The following is a 5,480-nucleotide window of genomic DNA, read 5'->3' as shown; positions in this document are numbered from 1 at the left end:
CCCGCCTCACACCAGGCAAAGTAGGCCTCCACGTGCGATGGTATATCTTACAAGACACGGCTTTGTGAGCCCTGAGCATCGTGGGGATAACTGCATCTGACAAACCACGATCCTTCAACACCTGGCTCGGGACCCTGGGACAGAAGATCTGAACGAAGCGGCAACCGCCAAGGAATGTCCATGACCAACCGAACCACGTCCCATGCTCTCCTCGATCAATCTGGGGCCACGAAGATGCCTTCAGCAGCTATCGTGCATACTCAAAAGATACAACCAACGAAAGGCATAAAATCAGACCGTTGTCCGACTGAACTCGAGTCGACAGGCCCTGAATACGAGCCGTCCAATGATGGAGAGACAGGCTTATTGCTCGAAGCTCCAACAGGTTGATCAGCACATGAGACTCCAATGTCCCTCTGTCGTCCAGGACCCCTCCCCAGCCCAGAAGGCTGGCGTCCACGGCGACCACCTCCCAACGCAGAAGTAGGAAGGATTTCCCCGACACAAGAGCAGGAGATCGGAGCCACCAAACAAGGTCGCCCGAGACATCCGAACTTCCATGTCCAACAAGGGAGACTTGTCCCAACGCAACAAGATGTCCCTCTGTAGATCCTGGTGTGATGCTGTGCATCAGGAACTGCCACGAAGGGGGCTACCATGAGGCCCAGCACCTGCATACAGAATCGGATGGTCGACCACCGACAAGACTGTAACAACCGCACGCGAGAGCCGAGCTTCAGAATCTTCCTTGGAGGAATGAAAACCCAGGCCAGATAGTGTCCAGAAGCTGACCCAGATGCTCCAGACATGGAGGACGGCACCAGGCAGAACTTCCTGAAGGAAGGATCCAGCCGAACTCCTCCAAGGACCACAGTGAGACAGCAAGATCCACCACCAGAGAAGAATGCGACTCCGAGAAGGTCGTCCTGATACCCCACAATCAAGATTCCCCGACAGCGCAACAACGCCAGAATCGGGTCCAACACCTTGGTGAACACTCAAGGGGCTGACGCCAGACCGAAAGGCAGAGCCACAAACAGGAAGTGCTCCTCTCCCACCGCAAACTGAAGATAACACTGATGGGAACGACAAAATGGGAACATGAAGGTAGGCATCCTTAATCTTGATAGAAGCCAACAGATCCCCCTGATGGAAACCATTAGATCCGTAGCGGTGTGTCTCCATCTGAAACCTGTGGACCCGCACACGGTAAACAGATTTGAATAAAATACTTTGAACCACTCCGAGGAGGGCACCGGACAAATCACCCCTAGACAAGAGGTCTGCCACCGCGCAATGAAGATCCTCGAGCCCTTGTAGAGAGAGGAGCGTTTTGTAGGGGAAAAAAACCTGTCCCCGGGGCGAGACAGAAAACTCTTATCTTGTAGCCCGAAGAAACCAGCTCCCGCACCCAGGTGTCAAAGATGCGAGACAGCCAAATATCTCGTCCCCCTGGAATCCAGAGATGGGGACAGACCTTCATGCAGAAGGGGGGCTTACGAGACATTGCCAGGGACACTTGGCGGCTTGGGAAGGGAAAGGCTAGTGGAACTTACAGCCCTCACCAGGGCGCAAACAAGCCGGGGGCTCAAGTAACGGCCGCTTGCCGCACAGGCTGGCCGAATCACTCATCAGGGGGCGCTGCCACGGCGCTCATCCAGCACTCCAAGCCCACCATGTCTTCGCACACAAGCCCCTTCACTAGGCCGCAAGGAGACCGGGGCCTAAAGTATCAGCCGTCCGCCACACAGGCCGGCCAAAACAGCACATAGGATCCTCGCCCCACACCCGAACCTCCTGGCCACCACAGAACCCCGAAATGCTTCCAAACTGCTCCTCCAAAGCACCCAGAGAGCTGGGACGCGAACCAGGGACCCATCCAAGGGAGAGAACCAGCAGGTCAAAGTCCCCATGCACCGCCCCAAGCCCAACATACATACAACCAGGGGAAAGACTTCCCGGACTCCCGAGACAGCGACCACCTCCACCCTCAAGGGGGGGTGATGATGCCAGGGAACTCCACAGGAATGCAGAGCACAACAGTCAAGGCGTGCAGGGGGGCGGAAACGCCACCGATTACAGTCGAGGCGCCGCCAGCCTGAATGAAGTGCTGTAAATGGGAAGCCAAGACCCCCATTCGTATTAACACGATCGGGACGAACCCACAGGCTACTCTGTCAGAACAGAGTCGGGGCAGCTGACCCACCATGGCAGAGTTTGCATGCGCTCGTTGGTCACACATGGACGACTACAAGTTACATAGTATTTGAGGTTGAATAAAGACATATGTCCATCAAGTCCAACCTATTTGTGTATGTGTGTATGGTCCTATTGGTGTGTAGTATGTATAGGTCCCTGTGTGTTCTCAATTTTAAGAGAACTTGTAATCCTGTATATTATGTTCCCTGAGGAAATCGTCCAGTCGCCTCTTGAATGATTCTACACTCTCAGCCGAAATCAAAGCATGTGGCAGCGAGTTCCATACCTTGACCGATCTAACTGAGAAGAAACCCCTTCGCCCCTTGTGCTGAAATTTTTTCTCCACCAATTTTAAGTGGTGGCCTCTCGTCGTTGTTTTCAACGACGGTTGCAATTTCCAATTACAGTTTTAATGAGCGCACGCGGCGATACCTGGTATGTGTAGCGCAATCGTCATTTTTGTACGTAGACACATTTTTTTCATTTAACTATTTTTAAACCTTTTTTTTTAACTTAACTTTATTCCTAGCACATGCTCTATGTGCTAGGAATAAAGTTAAGTTAAAAAAAAAAAGGCTCACAAGTCCCCTATGTGATAGCACATTGGAGCGGACAGGTTCTCTTTAAGGTGACATTAGGGGTCCAGACCCTTAGTGTCACCTTTCCACTTTAATAGCTTTAGCTGTGGAATGTAAATACAGCAGCCAGTGGCTGGGAGCAAGAGCTAGCCTGCTATTGGCTATTTCAAATTGAAAAAGCAGGCTGGGTATAGCACCCGCCCACTGCCTGCTGTCCATTAAACAGAAGAGGGAACTGAAGAAGAAAGCTCTCCTTCAGTTCCTCCTCTGCTGATTGACAGCAGGCGCCTGCAATAGCCAGCCTGCTATTGGCTACTGCAATTTAAAATAGCCAATAGCAGGCTGGCTAATGCTCCCAGCCGTTGGATGGGAGACTTGTCGCTGGCTTTCTACTGCCAGCAGTTGATCCAAAGAGGGGGCACGGGGATGCAGCGGAGGCACAAGCATAGTCACTGCACCTGAAAGCGGTCTCTCCTCCCCACTGGGCACCGGCTGCAGCAGTTTGTGTCCCCTCCAACCCCTGCTGCCTCTGGTGATACAAGCGGGGAGAGCAGCGGGGATCAAAGGGTACACAGACCGCAGCATGCTCCCAGCAGGGAGGAGCAGCGCTGATGGGCATCCAGAACTGCATGTTCGGGGCGTCGGACAATAGGAATTGCTCACTCCTGGTGCAAGCAGTGGACGGGATGACAAAACCCCAGGCGCCAGGATGCAATTTCTAGTTATCATGGCAACCTGGCACCTGGGATTTGTCAAGCCCTGGTTTAAAGTATAAGGCTCCATTCAGGTTCCTAGGCTTTTTGTCACTCAATGCTAAGCACGACAAAACACTTAAGACAAAACACTTAAGACAAAGAATCCCATACATTTCCACAGCCACTGTTCACACCTGAGCATTTCACAGTGCATTTTGTTCAATGTAGTTTCCCAAAAGGAGCCAAAAAGCGCTGTAAGCTGACAAAAAGTAACTCATCTACTTTTTCCAGTGACAGGCATTTCAAAATGATTAGGTGTTAACAGGGGCCATAGAAATACATGGGATTCCTTGTCTTGACTGTTTTGTTGCGTTTACCTTTGAGCGAAAAATGCCTAGGTGTGAACAGGGACTAAGTAGGCAGAAAAAAAAAAAATGGATTCAAAACATATTCCTTAATAACCACAAAGGATATAGCAGTGACATCATCACTGTGCTGTATATAGCTTGTGCAGATAGCAGAGCTGTGGGAGGGGCCCACTAGAGTCTGCCACTACAGGGAGGCGGATACAAAGACTAGCTACCCTACACAAGTTGAAAGAGCAGAGGTGACCAGTCTTTCTCACAGGACATTCCTGTACAAAAACATTTCACACAGATCTGGAAATACACAAAGCATTTAAACAATGTTTTGTTACTCTGTAGTTTAGCTTTAAAGAGCTATTGTTTTAACACATCCTTATTACATGAGGCACTATTTATTTAGAAACCAATTTTACCCTTAGAGACAATGACCTGCAATCATTAAAATGCAGACATCTCAACTCTCCCGGATGTTCCTGGTCTCCCGGTATTAGATAGCGGCTCCCGGACAACCGGGAGAGAAACATTTTCTCCCGGAAAGGTTTACTTTGCTCGATCTAGCAGAGTAAACCTTTCCGTGCTGGGTTTTTTTTTCTGACATCAGGGCTTCGTCAGAAAAAAAAAAAACAGCATAGGAACTAATATATAAATTGCTATTGGCTATTTAAATTAGCAATAGCTATTGCACCCGCCCACTGCTACTATCAATCAGCAGAGGTGGACCTGAAGTTCTGTATCAGGTCCACATCTGCTGACTGAGCAGCAGCTGTCAGAACAGTAAAGAAAAAAAAACCTGCAGATGGCAAAGAAGCTATCTGCCATCATTTCAGGAGGGTGCTTTCTTCTTTGTTGTTGCACCCCCCCCCCCCCCCCCAGGGGGGGGGGTTGACAGAAGGCACCTCCCGATTTATTTCAGGTTAGGATCCCTGAAAATGCATGAACCACCGCGAAATGTGCTTATTACTCAACAATCATCAATCAGATACAGATTCTCATTATCCAACTGTTCACTTTCAGCCCCTTTCTGAATGTGCTAACAATTATTCCTGCTTCCGAGACTTTACTAAATAGGGCCTAATGCAACAAAGGGGCTTACAAGGCTAACAGCTTTTTCCTTCTTCAGCGCCATCAACGTGCTCAACACATTAATTTTAAAAGCGCACAATAACAATTGGCCGCCCGTCAATTTACCCTCATATACAGCCGAACAACATATTAATAAACGAGGCGCCACAAATTGATTTTCACTCGTGATAAGAGAATAGTCGTTTAGTCCTAATAGATGAACGCACATACCTGGTGATTGTCACTCTACACAAGCTATTCGCCTTATACATAAGCGTTATCCGGCCCGGTGTTCCCAAAATCCGGTTTCCAGATCTCATTTACTTCCGCCGTCAAAACGCCTCGGAGCCTACACAGGCCGCATCCTTTCCCGGTACCGCCCACCCGACATGCTGATTGGTGGAGCTTTGGTTTGGGTTCGCCATAGATTGAGGCTTCATTGGCTTGCAACAAAAGAAGTCACCAAACAACACCCGCCTCTACTTCTTGATGAGGTCCGCAGAGCTAAACAAGAAGATAAATGCACGTACTCAGCTGTGTATCGTGATCAATGCGATTCTTTCACTGGGTTTTTTATCAAG

The 5,480-nt window shown here is 49.5% G+C and overlaps 1 long non-coding RNA gene across 1 annotated transcript in view; it reads right to left on the bottom strand.

Annotated features, from left to right (window-relative positions):
- LOC108796484 overlaps positions 1 to 5,267 on the bottom strand; it is a 25,934-nt gene extending 20,667 nt beyond the window's left edge. The window contains exons 1-2 of the long non-coding RNA XR_001941806.1: positions 5,170 to 5,267; positions 4,126 to 4,131 (exon numbers count right to left, since the gene is read on the bottom strand). This is a non-coding gene — a long non-coding RNA (uncharacterized LOC108796484). The remainder of the gene's footprint in view (positions 1 to 4,125; positions 4,132 to 5,169) is intronic.
- Between the last annotated feature and the right edge of the window lie 213 nt (positions 5,268 to 5,480).

The sequence above is a fragment of the Nanorana parkeri genome, unplaced genomic scaffold (genome assembly GCF_000935625.1).
Source record: "Nanorana parkeri isolate BGI_ZX_2015 unplaced genomic scaffold, ASM93562v1 scaffold1123, whole genome shotgun sequence".
NCBI lineage: Eukaryota > Metazoa > Chordata > Amphibia > Anura > Dicroglossidae > Nanorana > Nanorana parkeri.
The sequence above is the reverse complement of the archived record's forward strand: the minus strand, read 5'-3'. Positions and strand labels throughout refer to the sequence as shown.